General features: G+C 35.3%; 1 protein-coding gene across 1 annotated transcript in view; it reads right to left on the reverse strand.

Annotated features, from left to right (window-relative positions):
- Window positions 1–14,494, reverse strand: part of LOC126765079 (lysosomal thioesterase PPT2 homolog) — a 541,306-nt gene that overhangs the window by 187,201 nt on the left and 339,611 nt on the right. The window lies entirely within an intron of this gene.

Raw genomic sequence — 14,494 nt, forward strand, 5'->3', positions numbered from 1 at the left:
CTCCTGATTCTTTCTTCACCTGTCATACTTATCCTCGCATATCTCTTTTTCTCATTTGATAATTTCCATACTTGCTAATTGATCTTTCCTTTAATCTTTCCTTACACTTTTTCTCTTAAATAATAATAACAACAACAATAAGCATTTGCACTCATTAGTTTTAAGCATGCATACATTATGTTAACCTCTTAACTGTAAGGGTTAGAAATTGAATTTAAGTAATAAAGTTACATTCAAAAGAACGGACTTGTTATTGGCGTAGTCAAACGCGAACTTCACAAGTAAGGAAGGGCTAAGTTCGGGTGTCACCGAACATTTTATACTCTCGCATGATAAAGTGATAATTGAGATTTCATTATCCGTCATTTACATATTTTTCAAATACCGTAATTGTGTAAAGTTTTATTCCGCTATCATCATTGGTTCCTAATGTATATATTATACAGAGAAGGCATCAGATGGAATTCAAAATAGCTTTATATTGGAAGAAGGTGTGGTTGTGAACCGATTTCACCCCTGTTTCGTACATGTCATCAGGGTGTTAGGAAAATATTACGTACCGAATTTCATTGAAATCGGTCGAGAAGTTCCTGAGATATGGTTTTTGGTCCATAAGTGGGCGACGCCACGCCCATTTTCAATTTTTAAAAAAGCCTGGGTGCAGCTTCCCTCTGCCATTTCTTCTCGTAAAATTTAGTGTTTCTGAAGTTTTTTGTTAGTCGGTTAACGCACTTTTAGTGATTTTCAACATAACCTTTGTATGGGAGGTGGGCGTGGTTATTATCCGATTGCTTCCATTTTTGAACTGTATATGGAAACGCCTTTTCAAATAAATTACGTCCAAATATGCCACTCCCTAATGCGATCCTTTGTGTCAAATTTCACTTTAATATCTTTATTTATGGTTTCGTTATGACACTTTATAGGTTTTCGGTTTCCGCCATTTTGTGGGCGTGGCAGTGGGCCGATTTTGCCCATCTTCGAACTCACCCTTCTTATGGAGCCAAGAAATACGTGTACCCAGTTTCATCATGATGTCTCAATTTTTACTCAAGTTACAGCTTGCACGGACGGACGGAGGAAATAATGAGGAAGTTTTAAGGACGGTTTTAAATAACTATCAGGACATCTATTACAAAGAAGGAGAAAACTTGCCTTTTACCACGGAAATTAAACATAGTAACATAATTGTTTATACATATAAGCATATTTATTTATACTATGTTCGGACCGACAATGAAAACATATTTTCGTGGGAAAAACTGGTTTTCTCACGAAAACTTGTGTTTTCGTCCAAGTAAAATCCGGCTCTAAATTGTCACTTGATATTTGTTTACATTCCATATACAAATACAGCTGTCAGTTGATATTTTCATATTCGGGGAATTCTCTTGCTCTTGCAATACCCTTGCACGTTGCACGAATTGCAGAATTTTCCTCTTGGTGCAACGGCACAACAACAAACACACACAGAAAATTATTTGCAATGGCTGAAAAATATGTCAGACCAAAACCCATGCCGTCATATATCACTAGATTCTACAATGGGTGCTCACTTGGCCTTGCATATTTCGGTATAGGATTTTTGCATTTTGTGTCATCGTGCAATCTTGCAAGAGCAAGAGAATCCCCCTATTGATAGTTGTCAGTGAAAACTCATCGAAAACACACATTGTCGGTCCGAACGACTTAGATTCCACAACCCACAAATGTGTTTTCAATGTCGGTCCGAACATAGCATTAGGTTTGGGCAAATGATTACAAATGCACATGTGCCCCAGAAAACAAACCAAACCATGCAACATAAATTATACGATAACACACACACACACATGCATTGCATTGTATAGTTGAAAACAACACCATGTGGTGTGCCGTACATGCGCATATATTTAACTAGATAAGTAAGATTTCAAAAATAGTATATAAGACTTAAAAATTTAAAAATAAAATTAGAATGAAAGATTTCTCACTCAACAAAAGACTTTTTCAATTCCCCCCACCAGTGGTAAGGTTGACAAAGTCTTTATTGAGTTCAAACATTTGGTCCTTTGAGTCTAGAGTTGAGCCAAATTTAAAAAAGTCCTGATATTATTAAAAATACAGGCAAAATAAAAAAACATATAAATTATTGAGAAGAAATTGTAAGACGGGTTCATATTCCCGCGTATTTTTAAGATCACATAAGCCGTTTTAGTACGAAACTAAACGCTGTGTTAAAAACTGTTCCAAAAAATATTCAGCGGCTGTGAATCGAGGCACAGCAAGGTCAAGGTCGTGTACAAAAAATTGCAGCAGACATGCGAAGGCGCACATTTTAGGAAACGAGTTGAGGAGCTGCTCAAAATGGAACTCGCATCCAAAGAGGTGGAGATAGGAGCAAGGGCAATTAGCCCAACTGATAAAATGATAGACCTCATAGAACAGGCAATTGAAAAAAGAGCGGAAAAAATTCGATTTTCAATTGCAGAGGCAAAAATAAATATATATACTGGAGACGAAACTGAAATCGACAGATACGAAGACCGTCTCAAGAACTATTGGAGCTGCATGGAGAGAAATATCGACGAACTGAAAATGAAATATAACAAGTCGTGAAATAATTTCAAAATAGAAGATCTATCTTTTGAGATCACCGACACTTTGCTAGTATTGAAAAAACAAACAGAAATCAACTTAAAAAAAAATTGAGAAATTGGAATTACCAAAAATAGAATTATAAGATTATTAATGCAACAGTATAATAAGGAATAAAGGAACATTAAAGGACGTGTTAGCACAGCTGGTGTTAAGAAAATTTTCTAAACAGCTACTTCGAGAATATGAAAACACCGTTCGCAAACCGACTGAAATTCAAGATTTGTCGGAAGTAATTTCATTTTTGGAACATCAATACAGTACCCAGAACGCTATGCAAGAATCGCAAAGATATCTATCTCGAGGAATAAACTTGCAACAACAGAACCAATGTTATAACTCCACAACAGAAACAAAGAAACCATCAGGAAGGACAAGTTTTCGTCAAAGTTGTAAAGGTTGCCAAATGCAAGGACATGACATACTTCGATGCGATAAATTCCAAAAATTAAATGTCGAACGTCGGTTAGAAGTAGTGCGCAAAAATCAATTATGCTTTAAATGCTTAGGACAACACACATCAAAAAGTTGTTTCAGGACTTGGAAATGTATGGTATGCGATAAATCACACAATACCTTACTACATGAAGACAAACCAAGTCAAAAAATATCATCAAATATGGCTAAACAGAAAGGAGAAGACACATTTTTAGCGACAGCAATAATAAAAGTGGTAACGCCAAAAGGAGAGTTGGATTTAAGAGCCTTGATTGATAGTGGTTCTCAGAAAACTCTAATTTCTGAGGAAGGAGTTCAGATGTTAGGATTACCGAAAATATAGGTAACCACTGAAATAAGCGGCGTCTCAGTGGAATGTGTGGAAGTTTCACGGCATAAAGTGCGACTGGAAATAAAACTCAGATTTAATAGCAATAAAAACAGAAAAGAAGGCGTATATATGGAAGAATAAAATACTAGTGGATCCGAATTATCTAAACTGCATAAAGCATTTAATAAACAAATTTGAAAAGTATATTGGAAAGATAGTAGCGGATCCGAATTTCAACAAACCAAGTCTGATGGAAATGGAAAAAATAATGAAAAAAGGTATAATTAAAGCCTGGATTACCAGAAGATGCTCTGGTAATATGTGAAGCAAAATTATATAACAGACGATGAACAAAGATTGATTTAACAGATTATATTCAGGGCGATTTATTTAGAGTAGCCATTCCATTTAAAAAGGTGAAAGAGCTTGGAGAATCTAGAAAGACAGCAGTTGCACGGCTGATGAGTATGGAAAGGAAATTTGATGCAAGAAAAGATCTAAAAGACGACTACACAAATTTCATGCGGGAGTATCAAAAGATGGGACATATGAAGGAAGTTGAAAAGATGGGTCAAGGTAAATATTACTTGCCCCATCAAGCTGTAATTAAAAAAGAAAGCACCACAACAAAACTAAGAGTAGTATTTGACGCATCGGCAAAAACTACAAATGGTCACAGTTTAAATGACGTAATGCTAATCGGACCAAGATTACAAAAAGATATTGTAGATATCATTGTAAAGTGGCGTATGTGGCGTTATGTAATGAGCGCTGATGTCGAAAAGATGTATCGGCAAATAAAAATCAGAGAGGAAGATCAAGAATACCAGTACATTGTATGGAGAGAAAATCCACAGGAGAAAATAAAAGAATTCAAACTTACAACAGTTACATATGGTACAGCAGCAGCACCATTTTTAGCAGTGAGAACATTACAAGAGATTGGTAACATTTACTGCAAAGACAATAAAAACGTGCATGACGTCATTAATAACGATTTTTATATGGACGATCTCATGACAGGCGGTCATACTATTCAGGAATGTAAAGAATTACGAGAGAAATTGATACAAGCTTTACAGAGTGCAGGATTTCATTTAAGAAAATGGTTATCAAATAGTCCCGAAATAATTGATAATCTTAAACGGGAAGATAATGAAATTGTTCAAATCGAAGAAACGGATTCAGTGAAGACATTGGGGTTGCAATGGGAACCAAAACGTGACTTATTTAAGTTTAAAGCAGCAGCTCAACAGATGAAAAAAATTACAAAACGGTCAATACTATCACAATTGGCAAAAATATTTGATCCGCTTGGTTGGCTTGCACCAGTAACAATTGTTGGTAGATGTTTTATGCAAAAACTTTGGTCAACGGGTGGATCTTGGGACGAGCCGTTAAACAAAGAAATAGAAGAAGAGTGGCTGAAATTTGCTAAACAATTAGATATGTTAGATAAAATAACTATTCCACGCTGGATTGGTACATATAATAACATTAGTTTGGAATTGCATGCGTTTGGAGACGCATCTGACAAAGCATATGCAGCAGTAATTTATGCAAAAGTGGGCCAGCAAGTAACACTGTTGCTTGCCAAAAGCAAAGTAAACCCTATTAAAAATAGGAAAACAATACCCAAATTGGAACTTTGCGGTGCACATCTATTGGCTAAAATATTAAAAAGAACCAAGAAGACATTGAACTTACAGTGTAAAATCTATGCATGGAGTGATTCGATGGTTACATTGGCATGGATTCAAAACAAAAACAACAAAGAGAAGTTTGTACGCACCAGGGTAAACGATATAAATGAGATGATTCCAGAAGCTGAATGGAGGTACGTCAAATCAAGTGAAAATCCAGCAGATATTGCATCAAGAGGGACATCACCTGAAAAATTACTACAACACAGTTTATGGTGGCAAGGACCATCATGGCTTCAATTAAATACAAATCATTGGCCGATAAGAGTAGAAGAAAAAATAGTTACTACAACTACAATAACGGAGGAGAAAAATTTCTCCTCGATGCTACAAAAATTTTCAGACCTTGGAAAACTAATTAGAGTGATGGCTTACGTGATGCGATTCATAAATAAACTTCGAAGAAAAAGGATAACAACAGATTATTTAACAGTAGACGAGCTGCAATTGGCAAAGAAGAAAGTAATTAAAATACAACAAAATTTAAATTTTTATGATGAAATACGACAATTAAGAAACGGCAAGGTGTTGGACAGAAAAAACAAATTATCAACATTATATCCTTTTGTAGATGAAGATGGCATATTAAGAGTAGGAGGAAGACTGCAAAATTCTGAAATCTCTTATAACACTAAACATCCCATTATACTTACAAATTGTGATTTAGCAAAGTTAATCATCCAGGAAGCACACAAGACAACATTACATGGTGGTATTAATTTAATGAGAACACACATCAGAAATGAGTATTGGATCATTCGCATAAGGAGTCAACTAAAACAGTATGTGAGAAAGTGTGTACGTTGTGCTCGATATAACCAAGAAGTGATGACACAATTAATGGGAAATTTACCACCATGCCGAGTTTTACCCAGCCATCCATTTAATAATGTCGGAGTGGATTATGCTGGGCCGTTTCAAATACGTTGCTCAAAAGGTAGAGGCCAAAAATCATACAAAGGATATATTGCTGTCTTTGTATGCATGGCGACGAAAGCAATTCATCTTGAAGCCGTAAGTGATTTATCAACGGAAGCATTTTTAGCTGCACTGCGACGTTTCTTTGCAAGAAGAGGAAAAAGTACCAACATATATTCAGATAATGGTACAAACTTTGTTGGAGCAGCAAAAATTTTGGACAAAGATTTAAAACTGGCCATTACAAATAATAGAGTTATTGCACCAATAATGGAAAAAGAAGGAATAAAGTGGCATTTTATTCCCCCGGCAAGTCCTCATTTTGGAGGAGTTTGGGAAGCAGGTGTTAAATCTATGAAACACCATCTTAAGCGTATCATAGGAGATAACACTCTTACATATGAAGAGTTAACTACACTGTTAACACAAATTGAAGCCGTTTTAAATTCACGCCCACTGTATACAACTGGAGAAGGTTATGATAACGACAGTATACTTACTCCAGGGCATTTTCTAATTGGAAGACCTTTATTGAGTGCACCAGAACCATCTCAAGAAAGAAATTTGTCGACATTAGATAGATGGAATTTTCTTCAAAAAATGAAATGCCAATTTTGGAAGATCTGGAAAGAGGAATATTTACATACATTACAACAAAGGTATAAATGGAAGCAACCGATGAACAACATCAAAGAAGGACAAATTGTTTTGATAAGAAACGAGACTTCTCATCCAGCTAAATGGCCGATAGGAAAAATTACTGAAAGGCATAAAGGATCTGATGGAATGGTGAGAGTTGTAACTATTAAGACGCAAGATAGTACAGTGAAAAGGCCTATCAATAAAATATGTCCACTTTACTCCGAAGAAGAAGAGAAAAGTGTCGAACAAGAAAAGAGAAAATCCTATAGAAGCAAGAGAATAAACACTATTTCAATAGTAACTTGCATGCTTTTATTAATGCAAACAGCAGCAGCAACAATGACTAGTGGAGATATTCAAATAAATGAGATACCAAGCAAAAGTGCAATATATCTCGAAAAAATTGGTATGATCGATATAGAGATGTCTACGTGGAATTTGGTGGTGTATTACAACATGGAGCCTTATTTCAACCAGATAAAAGGAATAGCTGACTATATCGGAAGACTGAAAAAACAGTGTCATCTACTCACCAACTTCGAATCAAGCTGTGAAATGATGAATTCAGCACTGGAAAAACGGTTTAAGGCATTAGAGATGGATAATGACCTTTTGCTACAACCAAAAAGGACACGTCGAGCACCTTTTGAGTTTGTAGGAACTATTCATCACATTCTTTTTGGAACGATGGATGCAGATGATCGAAAAGAGTTAGAGAAAGACCTAACTAATTTATTAGACAACGAGAAGAATTTAAAACAATTGATTCAGAAGCAAACGTCTGTCATTGATTCATCGTTGAACATTATGAAGAAATCGCAAGAAGAAGTGCGAGAAACTTTCATAAAGATGAATGGACAATTGAATTTATTCTACTCAGAATTAATAAAAAATATCAACGCCGAGAAAATGGCATTAATTTATCAAATGATGGTAACACAACTCAGTATGACGTTGACAGAATGTCAAGATATTCAATCGTCAATTATCAATCTGTTAATTGATATTAACCATGGACATTTAAATCCACAACTTTTACAACCATTTCAAATGCGCGAAGAAATATATAAAATTAAAAATGAGCTATCGCCAAAGTTAACACTTCTAGGAACCGAAACAAATGAAATACTAAAAAATATTTATAATCTTATGAGAGGAAAAGGAACTATAATGAATAATAAGGTAGTGATCAAAACAACCATTCCATTATTCGCACGTGAGACGTCAACATTATATAGAATAATTCCAATTCCGTTTCAACATAATGAGGAAATGATGATACCAATTATTAGAGGAAGCTATTTAATTTACAATTTCGGTTTAGATGCATACAATTTAATGCAACAAACGGAATTGGATAAATGTGAAACAAGTCTGGAGAACCATTACACATGTAAAGGAAGCTGGCCATGGAAACCATCATCAGACCAGTCATGTGAAATCTCGGTATTACGTGGCATGGCAACAAAGAACTGTCTCTTCAAAAAGGGTCATTGGACTAGCTATTGGATAAAGCTTCAAAGTGGTAATAGTTGGCTTTACAACATTTTTTCAAATGGAACTATAGATGTAGAATGCAGCAAATTAAAAGAATTTTTCAACATACCATCGAAAGGAATAATGAAATTAGGAGAAGGATGCACTGGACGTTATAAAGGAGTTATTCTAACAGCTCCACAGCAATATTACACGCAAAAATTAATTGAGGCACCTATGAATCAACCAATGATGGAAATAAATGAAGTATCTATCCCTCAAGTAATTGCTCAACCAGAGACCTTAACTACAAGTTTAAAAGACATCAAAGAATTGCAAGTCATAGTGAAGCAACTCAAGAAAGAAAACATAAAATTAAAAGAAATAAAAATACATCATGTTACCGGACACATATCATTGCTATTATTTATAATCGGCGTGCTAGCAGCAATCTATATTTACTATCGATTGAAAACCAGGCGACGACTACAAGCTGCAATCAATTTCCCTGAAGTCACTTTTGCCGCCCGGGAGAATGTTTCTGCATCACCTCACGTCACATCGCATCACTTCACGTCACAACACCTCATCACTCAACAGTTCACAGCATACACCACTACTCACACGCATCAAACACAGTACTTAACACCGCTCATTACTATCGGGTGATTTTTTAAGAGCTTGATAACTTTTTTTAAAAAAAAACGCATAAAATTTGCAAAATCTCATCGGTTCTTTATTTGAAACGTTAGATTGGTTCATGACATTTACTTTTTGAAGATAATTTCATTTAAATGTTGACCGCGGCTGCGTCTTAGGTGGTCCATTCGGAAAGTCCAATTTTGGGCAACTTTTTCGAGCATTTCGGCCGGAATAGCCCGAATTTCTTCGGAAATGTTGTCTTCCAAAGCTGGAATAGTTGCTGGCTTATTTCTGTAGACTTTAGACTTGACGTAGCCCCACAAAAAATAGTCTAAAGGCGTTAAATCGCATGATCTTGGTGGCCAACTTACGGGTCCATTTCTTGAGATGAATTGTTCTCCGAAGTTTTCCCTCAAAATGGCCATAGAATCGCGAGCTGTGTGGCATGTAGCGCCATCTTGTTGAAACCACATGAGTCAACATTTAAATGAAATTATCTTCAAAAAGTAAATGTCATGAACCAATCTAACGTTTCAAATAAAGAACCGATGAGATTTTGCAAATTTTATGCGTTTTTTTTTTTAAAAAAGTTATCAAGCTCTTAAAAAATCACCCGATACAACACTACAACACAACAACCACACGATTATCAACGAGACGACTCGTAATCAGCTAATATTCACCACCCAAACTATCAAAAGGGATTGATCCGACCGGGATCGGTCTCTTACTGTTTTCATCTGTGAAGCAAAGCAGTCGTCCGAGATATTCAGTTTTTATCATTTCATTATCCGCAACAACTATCGCAATTTCTTTTTTATATTAAACCGCCAAGTGACGGGAGTGACGTGAAGCACCGAGTTCGCCAACAGTGTCCAACAGTGAACTTTCGTTAAATACACCGTGTTGTATACATACAATAAAATAAGATTATATAGTGAAATATTACAGTGAAATAAATATTTTATAACAAGTGTGGAAATTAGGGCGTTTTATTTTCCATCTCATAGGTATACTATAGCAAGTAAGTATACTAGTGGCGCACGTTACCAAATGGTCCTTCGAGCCTTTCCGAAAGGCACCTAAGCAAAAAAAAATATATATATATATATAAAAACTTTAACAACTTCCTGTTGAAAGTGCGAAATATTTTAAAATGTTTGAAGCACAAAATTTATAAAATAAAATAAAGAAAAAATTTAAGTGAACATACGGTGAACAAAGTTAAAGTGAACAAATATACATACGTATATAAAAAGCACAAAATTACAGTGGAAAAACAAAGAAACAAATCCCAGAATCACGGAAAATAGAAAGTGGCGTGGAAATATAGGTACATAAAAGAAATTTAAATATAAAAAAAATAGAAAGTGACGTGTAAAGATACATAAAAGAAATTGAAGCATAAAGTGAGTGCAAAAATAACAAAAAACCTACTAACATTAAAACGGGCGCGAAATAAACTAAAAACCAAAACAACAAAAACAAACCCTATTAACATCAAAACCGGGCGCGGTATAATTACAAAGTTCAACAAACATACGAGCATTAAAACTAAAATAGCAAACAGGCGATAACATATACACAAATCACAATTACCATAAATAGTCACGGGAGACTACACCAACAAACAACAAAGAAAAAAATAGCAAATCAACAGGGACAGCGCTGGACATACATAAGAAGAAAAGGAAATAAGCGAAACAAAAAAAAGGGTATAGGTACAATAACCCAAAACCCTTGGCGGAAAAAAGTGAGCCCGTTCCATATATAATTTGATATATAACAAGTAAGGAAGGGCTAAGTTCGGGTGTCACCGAACATTTTATACTCTCGCATGATAAAGTGATAATCGAGATTTCATTATACGTCATTTACATATTTTTCAAATACCGTATTTTTGTAAAGTTTTATTCCGCTATCATCATTGGTTCCTAATGTATATATGTACTCGTATTATACAGAAAAGGCATCAGATGGAATTCAAAATAGCTTTATATTGGAAGAAGGCGTGGTTGTGAACCGATTTCACCCGTGTTTCGTACATGTCATCAGGGTGTTAAGGAAATATTATATACCGAATTTCATTGAAATCGGTCTAGTAGTTCCTGAGATATGATTTTTGGTCCATAAGTGGGCGAGGCGACGCCCATTTTCAATTTTTAAAAAAAGTCTGGGTGCAGCTTCCTTCTGCAATTTATTCCGTAAAATTTAGTGTTTCTGACATTTTTTTTTAGTCGGTTAACGCACTTTTAGTGATTTTCAACCTAACCTTTGTATGAGAGGTGGGCGTGGTTATTATCCGATTTCTTCTATTTTTGAACTGTATATGGAAATACCTGAAGAAAACGACTCTGTAGAGTTTGGTTGACATAGCTATAGTAGTTTCCGAGATATGTACAAAAAACTTAGTAGGGGGCGGGACCACGCCCACTTTTCCAAAAAAATACGTCCAAATATGCCCCTCCTTAATGCGATCCTTTGTGCCAAATTTCATTTTAATATCTTTATTTATGGCTTAGTTATGACACTTTATAGGTTTTCGGTTTCCGCCATTTTGTGGGCGTGGCAGTGTGCCGATTTTGCCCATCTTCGAACTTAACCTTCTTATGGAACCAAGGAATACGTGTGCCAAGTTTCATCATGATATCTCAATGTTTACTCAAATTACAGCTTGCACGGACGGACGGACAGACGGACGGACGGTCAGACAGACATCCGGATTTCGACTCTACTCGTCACCCTGATCACTTTGGTATATAAAACCCTATATCTGACTCTTTTAATTTTAGGACTTACAAACAACCGTTATGTGAACAAAACTATAATACTCTCCTTAGCAACATTGTTGCGAGAGTATAAAAATATATAAATTCCATTCTTATGCACATATATATGTATGTATGTTAAGATACAGTTTTGACGGTATTTCGGGACACCGTTAACTGTTCTTAACCGCTTTTTGCTTAGCTTGTGTCGTTAGACACCTCATTACATAATTTCAAAAAAAAAAAAATTCCTAAATCAAGTATAACTTGCGATAATTCTTGCGATACCCCTTGGGCTCTAAAATAAAGCAACAAGCAGGATCGCTCAAACCCTAAGCAAAAGCGGAAGATACGAAAAGAAAACCAAATATATACATATGTATATAAAAAATAACCTACACATATATAAGCATATTCTTCTAAAATTACAAATGCTCCCATTTTAATATATGTATGTACATACATATGTATGTACATATTTATGTGCATACACAATCATATGCTACATACATAACATAATTTAGCATAAACCTATAACACATAATAATACTAAACTACCTGAAACCATAACAATTTACAAAGACAAGTACTCGTTGCTTGCAAATTTCCAGCGATACACCTTGGGCTATAAAGCAACAAGCTGGATCGCTTAGAACATTCAAGCAAAGGTAGGTAATAAAAAAAAAGAACAAAGAAATAATGGAAAAAAAGGCATTACATTTATGAATGTATGTACCAATGTGCCGGTAAACGTATGCATCTCCCGCGCGACATACATATATACATTTGCACATAACATTTCTTTCCTCACAACTTCAACTCATACATAGTTACATAAATATATAAACATACATATATTATTTATTTCTATTTTTTCCGCGCTTTTATACATTTATGTGCGATTAGCAATTTGGTATATGTTACATTTTTATAACATATATATATACATATCGTACATATATACATATATAACAATTACATACATACCTAAAAGGGGGTACGAGCAAAGCTAAACAAAAGCAAACATATAGAGCATATGCATATGCAAACATACGATAATAAATAGATACATACAAACAACTTTACGTTTTGTATTTCTCATTCGCGTTCTTGATTCGTTTGCAGATACCAATATACAAATAAGCGCGAGTGAACTGAAGATACTTTGATACACTTCAAAAAATTTTCAGTCCCATTAAAAAAAAAAAAATTATCGAACTTTTTCAAAAGAAAAAAAATTAATCTTTGCGATAGCTTTTCCTGAAACTAGCTCTAGGCCACTCTAGAATATCAGCAGTTCAGCAATTTCTAAGCCTGGAAAAAAGCCTGATAAAGAAAAGTGAGCTTAAATCGGCATACGATAATGTGATGGACGAATATCTTGACCTTAATCATATGGAAGAAACTGTACCATATGAAAAGGTATCTAAAGGTAGATAATTATCTTTTTATCTGCCACATCATGGAGTAATAAGGCCTGATAAAATTACATCAAAAGTACGACTGTTTTCAATGCCTCAAAATCACTTAATGATGTACTATACACAGGGCCAACATTGCAACCTGATCTCATGTTGTAAAAATGTACAGACAAATTCTAGTACATGAAGATGACCAAGATTTCCAACGTATAGTCTTCCGCAAATCAAGTAATAGTCCAATCATCGACTACAAACTTAAAACCGTCACCTTTGGCATCAATTGTGCATCCTATTTGGCCATTAGAACATTACATGAAGTGGCAAAAACAAATGCAACAAATTTGCCTTTAGCATCTTCTGTGTTGCAAACACAAACATACGTGGACGACATACTATCACTATCGCAAGTGATCAAAGCATTAAATTCAGCAGGTTTCCCGCTAAAGAAATTTACATCAAATCATCCCGAAATAATAAAAGACATTAAAAAAGACGACTTATTAGGTACAGACTTCCTTAAATTTGAAAAAGATAGTACCACCAAAACTTTAGGGATTCAAAAGAATGCGATAACAGATCAATTCTCATATACAATTGAGTCAATATCTGCTTTGTCTGCCTTTACGTTCAATACTTTCCTCGGTGGCTAAACTTTTCGACCCCGCAGGATGGCTTTCGCCAATAATGATTCAAGCTAAAATCCTCATTCAAGAATTGTGGCAAGATGGCACTGAATGGGATGACCCAGTAAAACCCTTACGTTTATCGAAATGGGTTCAATTTGCTAACAACTTACATACCATATCCGAAATTCGAATCCCTCGATGGGTAAATTTCACCCCTAACATCACGCAGAATTACACACGTCCAAACCCATCTCAAATTAAACGATCATAAAATGTATTTCTGGTCAGACTCAGAGATAGTTTTAGCATGGTTAGAAAAACCACCCTATACCTGGAAGACCTATGTATCTAACCGAGTATCTCAAATCTCAGACTTAGTTGGCTCAGCAAAATGGAAACATGTTGCAAGTGCAGATAACCCGGCGGATCTTGGGACAAGAGATTGCAAGCCACTGCACTTCACCAGCACTAAACTCTGGTGGAACGGTCCCACATGGCTAACAGAATCACCAGAATTCTGGCCAAAGTCTCCTGCTCGGAATATCATACCTCCGGAAAGTAGGAAAATAGGAATTTTCATATCACTCCAGAAGGGGATAATATTCTCCACAGATTTTCATCATTTCCTAGAGCACTAAGGGTAGTCGCTTATATGAACCAATTCATTCAAAGATTTAAACAAAAAATGAAAGGAGCACCAAAGGATCCTTGCGTACAACTAACGCATTCCGACTTGCAACATGCTAAGGTCAGTCTAATATTATATACACAAACTCGCTATTTCAGCAAAGAGAAATCAAAGTTGCTTGAAAAGCGACCTCTCGAAAAAGAAAGCTCAGTTTTAAATCCATCCTTGGACTCTAAGGGATTAATAAGGGCAAATGGAAGATTA

This window comes from Bactrocera neohumeralis, unplaced genomic scaffold (genome assembly GCF_024586455.1).
Source record: "Bactrocera neohumeralis isolate Rockhampton unplaced genomic scaffold, APGP_CSIRO_Bneo_wtdbg2-racon-allhic-juicebox.fasta_v2 cluster10, whole genome shotgun sequence".
NCBI classification, from domain to species: Eukaryota; Metazoa; Arthropoda; class Insecta; order Diptera; family Tephritidae; genus Bactrocera; species Bactrocera neohumeralis.